Here is a 14701-nt window from a genome sequence, read left to right on the forward strand (position 1 = left end):
CACATGACTCTAACGCGCATCGACTCCAATAAATCTCAAGAGAGATGATAAAGAGTCCAAGATCTTGAAGGCCACAAGGCGTTCCATCAGCCGCAATGATGCACAAGATCTCTCCGATAAGTAACTTGGAAACGTCTTACTCAAGCCCGGATATCAAAGCGGAGTACAGTCGGCTGGACCGATAGCGGGGCAGGCGACTCTATTTCACACTCTTATCATGGTCGTCAAAAATCTTCTGAGGTGCAGAGGTGAAGTGGAAGGCGATAGGGAAAGTGTGCTGCATTTTTTTTCGTTTTTTTTTATTATTATTTTTTTCTTTTCTTTTCAGATCGGGATCCTGACAACGGTAGTGGAGGTGAGAGCTGATGCAATGCAGAGCAGGTTTTCCTCTTGCTTTACATCTTTACTTTAAATTTCATTTATATATATATATATATATATATATATATATATATACATATATATATATACATTTATATATATACATTTATATATATACATATATGTACATACATATATATATACATATATGTACATACATATATATACATATATGTACATATATATATATACATATATGTACATACATATATATATACATATATGTACATACATATATATACATATATGTACATACATATATATATACATATATGTACATACATATATGTATACATATATAATTATATATATATATATATATACATATATGTATATATATATATATATATATCTATATATATATGTGTGTGTGTGTGTGAATATACACTAATTTGACCAAATTGTCGAATATCTAAAATTTCAATCTCTCTCTCTCTCTCTCTCTCTCTCTCTCTCTCTGTCTCTTTCACCCTCTTTTTCTATTTCTCTCTCTCTCACCCTCTCTCTTTTTCTATCTCTTTCTCTACCTCTCTCTCTCTCTCTCTCTCTCTCTCTCTCTCTCTCTCTCTCTCTCTCTCTCTCTCTCTCTCTCTCTCTCTCTCTCTCACCCTCTCTCTTTTTCTATCTCTTTCTCTACCTCTCTCTCTCTCTCTCTCTTTCTCTCTATCTATCTAACACACCGAAATATATATTCCTTTTTAAGAATTTTCTGTACTGCCTCAAATACCAAATGATGGATGTTGAAAGCCCAGAACCGTACATCTTTGTCTCTTGGTCTAATCTCTTCTTTTCCTGAGCGGCTTTTTTTTTTTTTAATAAAAATATAAATCGCTCGACCGCCCGTGATGTGATCTACGTCGAAAACTTTGAAAAGTTTGTATTCCAGTTTTCTGAATCGATTCACACTTCGTGATATTCTGTGGTTTAGTGGGATTTTATATATATATATATATATATATATATATAATATATATATATATACATATATATATGTATATATATACGTATTATATATTATATATATATATATATATATATATATATGTACATATATATATATATATTATATATATATATACATTATATATATATATATAAATATACATTATATACACATACATATATATATATATATATATATATATATACATATATATATATATATAAGGGAGGTAGCCAGCCAAGTCACGCACCCATTCCCACCCAAATTTCCCTCTCCTCTTAGGTCCTCGTGCATAAAAGATCATCCCCGTCTCTTGGCCCCGGGACATAAGTAATATATACACATGTTCCATATCATCATACGCTTTTATTTTTCCAGTAAAGGACAACCCATGGTTTGAACGTACTCTTGACTGATCGTGACCCTTTTCATTCCAAGACCGAACGCCTAAGCTACACACCATCACCCGGACTTTGCCGTAGCAGACTCCTCCAGACACCAAAAAAGGAGACAGAATCTGTAGTGAGTTTATTCAGTGGAAGAAGTCGCTGTAGATGTCGTTACTGATTTTCCCTGTTGTTGGTGATACATGCTTTGTATTCTGGCTGCCGCCTGATGATTCTATTAATCTTGAGGAAGAAAGTTAAACTGAAAATAGTCTTGATCATTCCATCTCTTTTTATTGTGTGTGTACCAATGCCAGGAAATTCAACTTAGTTTAAAAGAAGAGTTCTGGGAGCTACTGGATTGAGAAATTTTGTATTCTCTCTTCACCTTAAGCCGGTTCATTCCCCTAACTTCCTCCCGACTCCGCTTTTCTCCCCTCCCATTTACCCTCCCCCTCTTTCCTCCTCCCCCACCTTCCACCCACCCTTTGCCCGAAATCACTTACTGTCCACCACATGACTCGACGTTCTATCGACAGCTATAACTTGAATTTTATGACCCGGAAGGCCGGACGCTTACGACCCAGTCTGAACACTACCAGGACCCAAGACGCCTTCAGGAAGAGAAGAGGAGGAGGAGGAGGAGGAGGAGGAGGAGGAGGAGGAGGAGGAGGAGGAGGAAGAAGAAAATGAGGAGGGGAAGGAGGAGGAGGAGGAGGAGGAAGAAGAAAATGAGGAGGGGAAGGAGGAGGAGGAGGGGAGCTGGAGGAGGTGGAAGAGGAGGAGGAGGAGGTAGAGATGGAGGTGGAGGAGGTAGAGTTGGAGAAGGTGGAGGAGGTGGAGGAGGGGAGGAGGAGCAGTATGAAGAGGGAAGCTGGGGGAAGTGGAGGAGAGGGAAGAAAGAGTAGGAGGTAGAGCTGGAGGAGGAATAGGAGGTAGAGCTGGAAGAGGTGGAGGAGCTAGAGCTGGATGAGGTGGAAGAGGTAGAGCTGGAAGAGGTGGAGGAAGTAGAGCTGGAGAATGTGGAGGAGGACGAGGTAAAGCTGGAAAAGGAGGAGGAGGAGGAAGTAGAAATGGAGGAGGTTTTACATGGAGTTACATGGACAAACAAACAGCAACAGACCTTTTGGTCCTTACATTTAAGGAGGTAGAACTGGAGGTGTAGGTAGAACTGGAGGAGGAGGAAGAGGGCGGGAGGAAGAGGAGGAGGAGGATGTAGAGTTAGAGGCAGAGGAGGCATAATTCTATTAGAAGAGTGTGAGAAGAACAGTGGGAAACAGAAAAATACGAAGAGAAGAGAAAAGGAAGAGATCATGAAGAAATGAAAAATGAAGGGGCAAAGAGGAGGAGAGGACGAGGGGGGAAAAGGAGGAAGAAGAGAAAATGGAGGAAGAAGAGGAGGTGGTGGAGCAGGAGGAGGAGGAGGAAGAAGAAAATAAAAAGGAGAGGAGGAGGGAGAGTGGATGGATGATGAGGAGGAGGAGGAAGGGGAAGAAGGGATGGAGGAGCAGGAGTTGGAGGAGGTCGAAAAAGATAAGGAGAGGAGGAGAAGGAGAGGAGGAGAGGGAGAAAAAGAGGAGGAGGAGGACGAGGAAATGGGAAAGAAGAGATGGAGGAGGAGGAGGAGGAGGAGTGGGTGGATTATTAGTAGGAGTACGAGGAGAAGGAAGAGGAGATGGAAAAGGAGGAGGAGGAAGGGAAGGAGGAGAGGAGGGGAGAAAGAGGAGGAGAAAGGGAAAGGGAGGAGGAGAGGAAGAAGAGGAAAGGACGAGGAGGGGGAGGAGGAGGAGGGGAAGAAGAGGAAAGGACGAGGAGGGGGAGAAAGAGGAGGGGGAGGAGGAGTAGGAGGAGGAGGAGAAAGGGAAAGGGAGGAGGAGAGGAAGAAGAGGAAAGGACGAGGAGGGAGAGGAGGAGGAGAGGAAGAAGAGGAAAGGGCGAGGAGGGGGAGGAAGAAGAGAGGAAAGAGAAGGAGGAGTGGGTGGAGTATTATTAGGGATACGAGGAGTAGGAAGAGGAAATGGAGGAGGAGGAGGAGGAGGGGGTAGGAGGAGGAGGAGGAGGAAGGGGAAGAGGAGAAGGAGGAGGAGAGGAAGGAGGGAAGGAGAGGAAGGAAGAGGAGAGGAGGAGAGGGTGAGGGGGAGGGGGAGGGGGAGGGATACGAGGAGAGGAGGGGGAGGAGAGGTGGAGGAGGTGGAGGAGGGGAGGAGGAGGGGAGGAGGAGGGGAGGAGAGGAGGAGGAGGGGAGGGAGAGGAGGAGGGTGGAGGGGAGGAGGAGGAGGGTGGAGGGGAGGAGGAGGAGGAGGGTGGAGGGGAGGAGGATGGTAGGGGAGGAGGAGGGTGGTGGGGAGGAGGAGGAGGAGGAGGAGGAGGAAGAGGAGAGGAGGAGGAGAAAGAAGAAGAGACTGATGAGCCGGAGTATGAGAGAGCGAGGAGGGCGGAGGGAAAAAGGAAAATACGAAGAGAAGAGGAAAATGGAAGAGGAGGAGGGGAAGAGGAAAAAGAATGAGAAAGAGGTGGTGCTACCAATCAGTCCTACTATGACCAATACCAATTCTAACCAATCCCATGCAAGACGAACCCCACTCCTCCTCATTTATTTATTTATTTATTTATTTATTTTTGAGTCCTACTCTCATTCATTTCTACTTCATTCCTCTCCAACTCCCTCAGATCTCACTCCCTTCCTACTCTACTCCCGATCACTCCCAATTCGATTGTTCCAGTTTCATGTGATACCAACCATGCCCTTCTCTCTTCTTACCCAATCCTGCTTCATCGAGTTCTTCTCTTGGACAGTCCTAATCTTGCCCAATCTAGTTTCTTTCCGAAAACCTGTCTAGTCTATAAGGTGAAGGTGAGGATCCCAAGCCAGGATATACTGAATAGTTACGACCGAAGACGTCCTGGGCGCTTTGGGGACTGTTGGAGCAGGTGACTAACAGTCAGTGCTAGAAATCGGAGAGAACTGCGGGATTCGAACCCATAACTAAACGAATACGAGACTAGTACGCTTCTGACGACGCCACCAACGAACAATCTCCGGCTGGTCTTCACTTAGATCGACTTTTCTAGAGTCGTGAGAACAACCTGAGAACTCCAATATCTTTAGAACCGGTAGCGTGCTTTATGTATTTTGTTCTGGTGGAGAGTTCTTGATGAAAGGTCAACTCAAGGACATACCAGGATCCTCACATTGTCCATAGTCTGACCCCGACCCTTTCTTCCTCTTCATTTAACAGAAACTGCTGACACAAGAGCCTTCGAAACGTATCAACACAGGCTCCGATGCTAAACAAACGTCTTTCTTTTTTCAATGATTTCTCGCTGAATATTTGCACATCAACTTTGGCATATGGGTGTCGGTCTCCTTTCAAAACCCACCCCAGTCCTTAAGCATTAATCAGGATAAAATTTGCCACAAAGGGTGAGCCCTCATGCTGTCGCCGGGCGATTTAATTCACCTGAGAGAGACAAAGATTTATAAAGATTTCCTGTATACTTATTTTCCTGTCATATTTTCCTTTGTCGCGAAATTAAATTTCTGAAAAGGACTTAGATTGATGGAGACGCCATTGGGATATAAACTCCAAAAATGAATAAAATCTTCTGCCGCTGGATATAGTAAAACGAGTTACGGTACTGCAGTGATAAAAAATTTCTCGTTCAGTAATCTGTCTAATCTAGAACTGAGAGCTAACCGCCTTGTTGCAACGTGAGGTATGTGTCGCCGCATAATCCGTCGTAATCCGACGTAATCCGCTCCAGACCTTCACAGTTCTTGTACCACACTATTGTACATTTCCCGTATCCCCTACCCTTTGTCCCCTGCTGCCCTATCTATTTCCTTCAACTACATTTGTCTTTACTCCATACGGCCTCTCCCCTGCCCCTGTCCCTTTCTCTGACCCTTCCCCAGGCTTTTCCCTCCCTTTACTTTGTGTTTATACCATTCCCCTTTCCCTCCGATTCCCACACGTGACTATTACCTGTCCCGGCAGCGCAAACTCGTAGGGCAATTCTGACGTTTTCGGTCGCGGCTAGGCGCCATCTGACATATATACAGTATCTTCTCATCACCTTCTGTCCACGCCCTTTACCCCCCAGCTTCTTTACCTGCCGTAACTCTTTTCCCTAGCCCTTTCCTTTGTTCTTGCATACTTTTCCTATTTCCTTCCTTTTTACTTTCCCCTCCCGTGCACTTACGTCCTTCTTGCACTCTTTTTTGTCTTCTCTCTTTCCAACACTTTCTCTTGCCCCTTTCCGTTTGCATATTTCTTACTTATCCCTTTCCTATTTTTTGTTCTGTTCTCTTCTCTTATACGTGACTCCTTCCTGTAGTTTATTTGTTTCCTTCTTTTCCACTCCCCTTTCCCATTCCCCTTCTCTTTCCACGCCTCCTCCCCTTCCTCTCACCCTCTCTACCCATTTAGTCCCTCTTCTAACAGTTGCCTATTTATAGTTTTCCGTCCATTACTGCCTTATCTTTCCTAGGAATATCTTGTCCCTTCTTGTACTTTTCCCACATGATAGTTTGTCTTACTCTGTTCTACTTCCACCAACCTATTGTTCTATCCTTCTCGTTCTAGTCCTTTACTCTGTCTTGTACCTAAATTTGCTCTCCTGAAAGTTCCTACTCAGTCCCAACGTCACCGCCCCTACGAACATCTAGCCCCGCCCCTGCGCACTTGACCTCGCCTCAGCTCAACTCCCCACGCCTTCGGCAGAAGCCTCTCTCCATCAGGAGGTTCCTTGACGAAGGGCGTCCTCCACGCCCTCGACGATTTACGACAAAAGAAATTAGTTCAATCCTCGCGAGCATTTGGTGCCTCTGAGCGGACGGGTGAGTTGGGTCCATAACACACGTTTACCACCGCTTTGGGCGCTCCGCTTTGTTCCTGGGGAGACTTCGACTGTGGATAGGTAGATTGGTTTTCACTGTTATGCAAATTTCGAAATCAATAGATTCTTGGTTCGAAGAGATAAATCATCGAAGGAGAAAATTTAACCTGAGACTCATGTTTGTACTGATGTCCAATGCTTGTTCAAAGTGTTTATGAACGGTGTTCAGAACTTGTGTTCAACAAGTTTATCTTTAGTTCGTGTTTGCTAGTGCTTGTATGTTAACACCTTAAGTCTGGAAGACGCCTTACAGCTCAACAGGATTGCTCAGCATTGTCTATGACAAAACGGATTATCTAGGCCACTGGACTAAAGAATTTTAACAGGTTCTACAGGATCTTGACATCGACAAAATATATTGACTCGATCCTACTGCCCGCCCCCTTATATGGTTCCATCACTACAATCCCCATACTCTCAATGATATGGTAAGATACGGATTATTTTACAATATCATTCATTGTGTAGAGGCAGTTTTAATCTAGTCAGAGTCAAAATCCTTGTTATATGCTTGTTATATGAACGAGGTTGATTGGGGTCTGCCAAAACGGAATTTCGTATTGAAGAGATTAATTAATCCCAATAGTATTTTATGATAAATACTAGACTTTTTTTCCGACGCTGGTCTGAAAGGGGTCTCTATTAGTTTTGACTTTGTTGAAATTGGTGTTTAGGAAAAAATAGATTCAACCATAATATAAGAAAATGTACATGATGCATCCTTTCAGTAATGATGTTAACTTTTCATCATTGCCTGTACATTTCCAAAATATATTCTTGGAAATCATTATCTTAAGTTAGATGTTAGTCCATCTATATTACTTCATTGATAACATATCCCTATTCCCAATGGATATTTAGATGTTTTAGATATTTCAGATTTTCTTGGATATTTTATCATAATTAATGCCGTACCCTGGGTCTATGTAAAGTGGTATATCTGGTTTCAACCCTTTCTCATAATACCAAAGACCTCTATTCAATTCCAGATTACCACAAGGACTTTAAAAAGGGTGGTGCAGACAAGGTCATCATATTAAGACAGCAGGGCAGGACTAGTATTAATGGATTCAAATTGGACAAATTTAGGTTTAAGAAGGAAATAGGCAAGAACTGATTAATGAATGGAATAGACTTAGTAACCATGTGCTGAGCACTGAAACAATTTATTGATTTAAAAGATTAGATAATTCATTGGATAGGGATGACAAGTATGTTCTATTACAATAGTCCAAAAAACGCAAAGTGAAAGTTCATTGCTTTGACCGCAGTTTAATCCCTCCTGTGATACTCTGACCAACATTCATTTGGATTTTCGAGTTTCCGACTAGAAATATAATGCATGATGACTGTTGTTGCTGAACAGCACGCCTGCACGTCTCGGGCGCCTCTCAGCTGTAGTTCTTCATAGTTTTCATTTTCTCCTTTCTCCTTTCTTCATAGTTTTCGTTTTCTCCTTTCTTCTTTTTCCCTTTTCCTATCTTCTTTCCTCCATCTCTTGTCTCTCTTCTCCCTTCTCCTTTCTTTCATCCTTCCTCTTTCCTCCTTCTTCCCTATTCTTTCTTCCTTCTCCCTTTATCCTTCTTCATTCTTCTTTCTTCCTTCTCCTTTCTCTCTCCCCTCTTTCTTCTTCATTCTTCCATCTTCTCACTTCCTTTGCTTCCCCTTCTCCTTCTTCTTCTACTTCTCATTCTCTTCCAACATTGCAGTTTTTGGTCATTTCGTCGTAATTTTTTTTTTTTTTTTTTTTTTAATTCACTCTGTGATATGTTTAAACATACCTCTACCGGAGTTTAAGAACTGAAGATCGTATGTCCTTACTATCGTCATGCGTTGGGGGATTCGAGCCACCTTCAGACTTTTCCCACCATCACTGGGACTGCAAATCAAACATCTTCCTTGAGTAAATTCGAATCAAATTCAAATATACAATCAAGTAAATCGTTTGCATCTGAATTAGCTTACCTACGGCTAATCCGTCACTTTTAGCCTATCTGATCTGACAGCCAGGGTGAGTGGTAGTCACCAGCAGCCCTCAGGGATCGATATAAAGCCTTAGGAGTCACGAGAAGTGGACCAAACCGAACATACCACAGTGACACACTACAAGATGAGTACTGGATTATATAAGGGGTGTGGTATGCCACGTTGGGTGGATGAAGAGGTACAGGACGAGATGGAGGGTGATGTAGATGTTGAGGGTGAGGTTGAGGGAGGCGAGGTTGAGGGAGGCGAGGTTAAGGGGGTGAGGTATGTGGTGAAGTGGAGGGCTGAGGTGGAAGGTGAGGTGCAGGGTGATACGGAGATTGAGGTGGAGGGGGCAAGGTTGAGGTATGGGGTGAAGTGGAGGGCTTAGGTGGAAGGTGAGGTGGAGGATGATACGGAGATTGAGGTTGATGGGGGCGAGGTTGAGGGGGTGAGGTATGGGGTGAGGTGGAGGGTGATACGGAGATTGAGGTTGAGGGGGGCGAGGTTGAGAGAGGCAAGGTTGAAGGGGTGAGGTGGAGGGTGAGGTGGAGAGTGAGGTTGAGGGGTGAAGTGGAGGGCTGAGGTGGAGGGTGAGGTGGAGGGTGATGAGGAGATTGAGGTTGAGGGGGGCGAGGTTGAGGGGGTGAGGTATGGAGTGAAGTGGAGGGTGATACGGAGATTGAGGTTGAGGGGGGCGAGGTTGAGAGAGGCAAGGTTGAGGGGGTGAGGTGGAGGGTGAGGTGGAGAGTGAGGTTGAGGGATGAAGTGGAGGGCTGAGGTGGAAGGTGAGGTGGAGATAGCGTAGAGAGGTGGATGGGAATGAAGGATAGTAGTTTAGAGAGGAGTAAGGGATTGGAGGAGAGGGAGTGGAGGAAGAGAGTGGAGGAGAGGAGTAAAGAGAACAATATCTGAGCCGCGTGGAGAAATGTTGAGAGGCAAAGGAAGAGGAAGCAAAGGTCAAGGAGGTATGAGTTTGAGGAAAGGTGGAGGAGGAAACGGAGAGGGAGGAGGAGGAGGAAGAGGAGGAGGAGGATGAGGAGGATGGGGAGGAAAAGGTAGAAGAGAAATAGAAGAAGAGAGTGAGGAGGAGGGGATATAGGAGAAGGAAGAGGATTATGATGAGGGAATAAAGGATAAAGAATAGAAGGGAAAGGAAGAAGGGACGGTCATGAAAGAGTTGATTACAGTGCTCTTCTTTTCCTTCCTATCTTCTTTCCTTCCTCCCTTTCTCTCACTCTTCCCTCTTCCCTTCCTTCCTTCTCTTCTTTCTTCTTTTCCTTCTTTCCTTCCTTCCCTTCCTCCCGCATTTCTGCCTCTCTTCCCTTCTTTTCCCTTTCCTTACTTCCTTTTTCCCTTCCACCCTTCCTCCTCCTATCCTTCCTTCCCTCATTCCACTTTTCTTTCCTTCCCTCTTTCTTTCCTAATATCTCTCATATCTTCTTATCTTCTTCATTCCCTCTCTCCCCCTTCTTTCATCCCTTTCCATCTTCCTTTCTACTTACTTTTCCTCCTTCCTTCCTTATTTCTTTCGCACCTTCCTATCTTCCTTTCTTCCTTCTCTCCATCCTTTCTTCATTCCATTCTACTTTATTTCCTTCTTTTCCTCACTCTCTCCCTCCCTCCTTCTCTCCTTTCCTCCCTCCTCCCTCCTCCTCTCACTCCTTTCCTCAGCTGGAATCCGGCGTGTCTGCTGCAGACGGGGAAGGGGAGGGAAGGAGGAGGAGTGAGGGAAAGAGGGAGAGGAGAGGATAGGAGGGGAGGGGGAGGAGAGGGGAGAAGGGAGCGGATAGATGAGAGAGGAGATAGGAAAAGGGAGAGAGGAGGGGAGGGAAGACGACACGAAAGAAGAGGGGAGGGGAGAGGGGAAGGGAAGGAGAGGGAAGGGAAAGAAGGAATGGGGAAAATAGGAGTAGAAAGGGGAGAGGAAAGGTGGGGGGGAGGCGAAAAAGATGAGGAAAGGGAGCGGGATGGAGAGGGAAAATGGAGATGGGTTGGAGAAGGGGAAGGAGAGTGGAGGGGGAGAAGTAGAGGGGGAGGAGAGAGGAGGGGGAGGGGGGAGAGGAGGAAGGGGGGAGGGGGGAGAGGAGGAAGGGAGGAGAGGGGGAAGGGAATGGAGGGGAGGGGGAGGGGAAGAGGGAGGGGAGAGGGAGGGGAGGGGGAGGGGGAGGGGGACGGGGAGAGGGAGGGGAGGGAGGGGAGGGAGAGGGGGAAGGGAATGGAGGGGAGGGGGAGAGGGAGGGGAGGACTGCGCGCGCACTTGCGCGGGGGCAAAAAAGGTCTTCCCGAACCTGTCCTTCTTTTGACCTTTGGGATCACCTCCGGGAAAGAGGCAAAGGCGGACCACTCCCACTCCACTCCCCCTCTCCCTCCCTTCCTCCACCACCACCTTCTCCACCCTTCCCATTATCGCCACTAACACCCTTGTTTTCGCAACTAAAAACAACAGCGACACCTCACCTTCCATCTACCTCTTCTCCTTCCCCTCCACCTAAACTTTTCCTTTCCGCCACCCACCCTTCCCCGTCTTTCCCTTCAGGAGTGGACCCCGATGTGAACAAGATCTCAGAGGATCGAGACCCGTCCAGGTTAGGATAGGGGTTGTATTCTTAAATGAAATTCCCGGGGTTTCTATACCAAACTCACAATTATGATCCGCATTCCTTCTTTGCGTAAGGTTGGTGACCTGTATATAGCGCATCTTTAAGCTCTGAAAATTCGTTCAAGAATGCATTTGTTGGCTTAATATAATTGTGTAGCGCATACCACAACAAATTCGACAAAAATATACAATGGTATTGTACAGTAGACTGATTCTCTAAAAATGCTAAGCTGAACGCCCTCCATAAGAAAATAAGTTCGCTATACGAATCTATATATTATGCGTCACTATCCAGTAGGATGTTAATATCTAGGACCCCTTAACCTCATAATAAAAGTTACCCATCATTTTATATGTATATGTATATATATATATATATATATATATATATATATATATATATATATATATATATATGTGTGTGTGTGTGTGTGTGAGTGTGTGTATATATATATGTGTGTGAGTGTATATATATATATATATATATATATATATATATATATATATATATATATAAATAGCTACTGAAACACATCACCTGGGCAATGAAAACAAATATTTGGCGTTCTTGTACAGCAAAGTCTGTATTGAGAGGAATGGTGCTTAGGGAGTAGATCTTCTTGAACTTGCACCAAATACATGCAAAGGAAGCGGCACACTAGGATGCTACTTGTTTTTGTTACTTCGTTTGGGTAGAAACGACTTCGGTTACAATATTCTAGACAGCGTAAGAACATCTCAACAATGCTTCTAACATTCGTATAGGTTTGATTCTTCTTCGTTCGTCCTTCAGTTTCTCACATATGACGCAAGAGTAATTTGACATTTGGAAAAAAAAGTCGTTTCTACTCAAACGAAGTAACAAAAACAAATAGCATGCTAGCGAGAAACGCCTAGTGTTCCATCACCTTCAGGTAAAACTAGCAACTAAGGATCCTAGTAATGATAAGGATGACTAGTAATCACAGCGCCCAGTACTCCCTGATTAGATCGCAAAGATTGCGCGAATAAGCGAAACGCGAACTATAGATTTTTGGTTTGCAAATGAACTTTGGAAAAAAAAGAGGCCCTGAAACAATTTGAGAAACCGTAAAGACCAAAATCATACGAATTTGGGTTGAAATTTGGGCCTTGGTAATACAGTAGTGAACTACAGACACGACGGTGTTGTGGAAAAAAGGGGGGGTCGGGGGTCGGTGTGAGACAATTCTTGACTGCAAGATTGATTGATTGATTGATTGATTGATTTTTATTTTTATCTTTTTATTTATTTATTTTTATTATTATTATTTTATTTTATTTTATTCTATTTTATTTTTTTGCATTGCGATATAAACTTTGTGATTAATAGAATTTGGGCGTCAGATCTCAATGATTGTTCTTTTACGTGTTATCCCCATAGACCAATGGTTCTCAACCTTTTTCACTCCGTCTACTCCCTTCATGAATTCTGTTACCCCAGATGGGTAGATTCATAAAGGTGGTGAGGGAAAGATCAAAAGAAGAAGTAGGAGTTGAAATTTTATTTCATTCTATTCAGTATATGCAAAATGTGGGACAAAAAATCTCCCTTTCATCCTCTTATCGTTCGAAAGAATAGAAATAATCAATGAGCAGGCAAAATAGTTTTTACTACTCTATTGATAAAATGTCAATTTGCTTTTTCTTTTTTCTTTTAGAAATTTTTATTTTCTAAATTCTATTTTTACATATACTAAGATATGTCTTCAATCATAAAAAATATGTTGTGTGATTCTGGGATGTTCTAAAAGCTCTTCATATATTGTTTCCCATACGGAATACTTGAGTACTATGGCATCCTTGAGAGATTTCATCCTGGTCATTACCAGACTATTTTATTCTGCTGAAAGGGTATTATCGCACTGAGTATTGAGATAAACTATTCGTTAAAACTGGAAAATAAAAGAATATACCATTAGGTCGCGAGTGATAACTGAGGTCTATGTGAATCGGCTAAAGAATTGTCGAAGTACTTGAATCACAGACGTTCAAAAAAAGGAAGGAGGAAGAAAGAGAAAGATAGAAAGAGAGAAAGAATGGGAATAAATAAGAGAAAATAAAGAGTAAAAGAAAGAGAAAGAAAGCTAGAGCGAGGCAAAGAAAGAGAAAGAGAGAAAAAGGGAAGATAGACAGATAAAGAGAGAGAGAGAGAGAGAGAGAGAGAGAGAGAGAGAGAGAGAGAGAGAGAGAGAGAGAGAGAGAGAGAGAGAGAGAGAGAGAGAGAAGCTATCTATATATTTATCTAATTTATTTATTCATACATTTATTTATATATTTCTGCCCCCAGTCTCGCTATCAGCCATACGATCTGACCCTGGTGTGTTGATCTAATATATTCCATTGTTTATGTGTTACTGTCACTGTGGCATGTTTGATATCGATCCCACCACGTGAACACAAAGACCTCAGTTCGATTCCAGGAGCCACGGACAGAGCCAACTCAACTCTTATAGATATACGAGCACAGCAAACCAATATGACAGTTTTGGTTACGGTTAAGCTCCTCATGGTGTAAGCTCCTCAGATTGGACAGTCGACAGCGAATGGAAGCCCGGAGAAAGTTAAATTGGTAAAGCTCTTGAAGTTTTGCTTGTTTTATGTCCAGCCGGACTGTTTCACTGAAGGAGAAGATTTAGGCCTGGTCAGGTACAAAAACCCATACAGATCAGTTTCATGTCGGGTGGAGATGACGTTTCTCAAATTTATCGCTTTGACCATTAGAACTCTTTGCCATATTTGTCCTAAATCACCTGCATTGTGCTTGTTATCAAACTGACCATCTTCTCCTCTCCTCTTGATTTACTATTATTCTTTTAGCGTGCCCTCCTTTCCTGAGCTTTTATGTTTATCAACACTCTAGATGCTAAGATGAAGTTTTGTGTTTATTATGGCTTCCATCAGGAGGCTTCTTAAGATGAAAGAAATCCCAAACTAGGAGAGTTCAGCCTATCTTGATAAATTCTGGGAATGGAAAAATTAAACCCGATGTTTACCTGGTTTCCTTTGAGAGGTTTTCCTAAACTGAGAAAACTCCACTTCCACACACAAAAGAGTTAATCAGGACTTGCATTTACCAGTGTTCAATATGCCATGGCAAGTCTCCACCAGTTATGGTATTTTTGTCCCCCTCTTCAACCACATTCTCTTCCTGAGTTCTCCCTCTCTGTCTCACCTTCCTCCTTGTACGAACTCCACCCAATTGCTTGCCCTCACAGATCCATGATCACGATTATTCTTCAGAGCCGCTTCCTTGTTTCCGCGTTATCCGACACCCCCTACTATAGCAGAGGAAATTGCGTCCTCACGATATGGTGTACGGCTCGCGATATGGTGCGCGCCCGCATTTCGACCGCATCGTCCCAGTGTCGTGAGCAAGCGGGTAATAAGGTTCGATACGGTTCGATTTCCAGCGTTGTTTATGATATCAGGTGCCCTCGCTTATGCCTTTTCTTACACTTAAATTCGCACGTGGTTGGGTCTTTATCTACACGTGTCAACGTGAAT

This window comes from Oratosquilla oratoria, chromosome 15, assembly GCF_046742065.1.
Source record: "Oratosquilla oratoria isolate Oo_2021 chromosome 15, ASM4674206v1, whole genome shotgun sequence".
Taxonomy (NCBI): Eukaryota; Metazoa; Arthropoda; class Malacostraca; order Stomatopoda; family Squillidae; genus Oratosquilla; species Oratosquilla oratoria.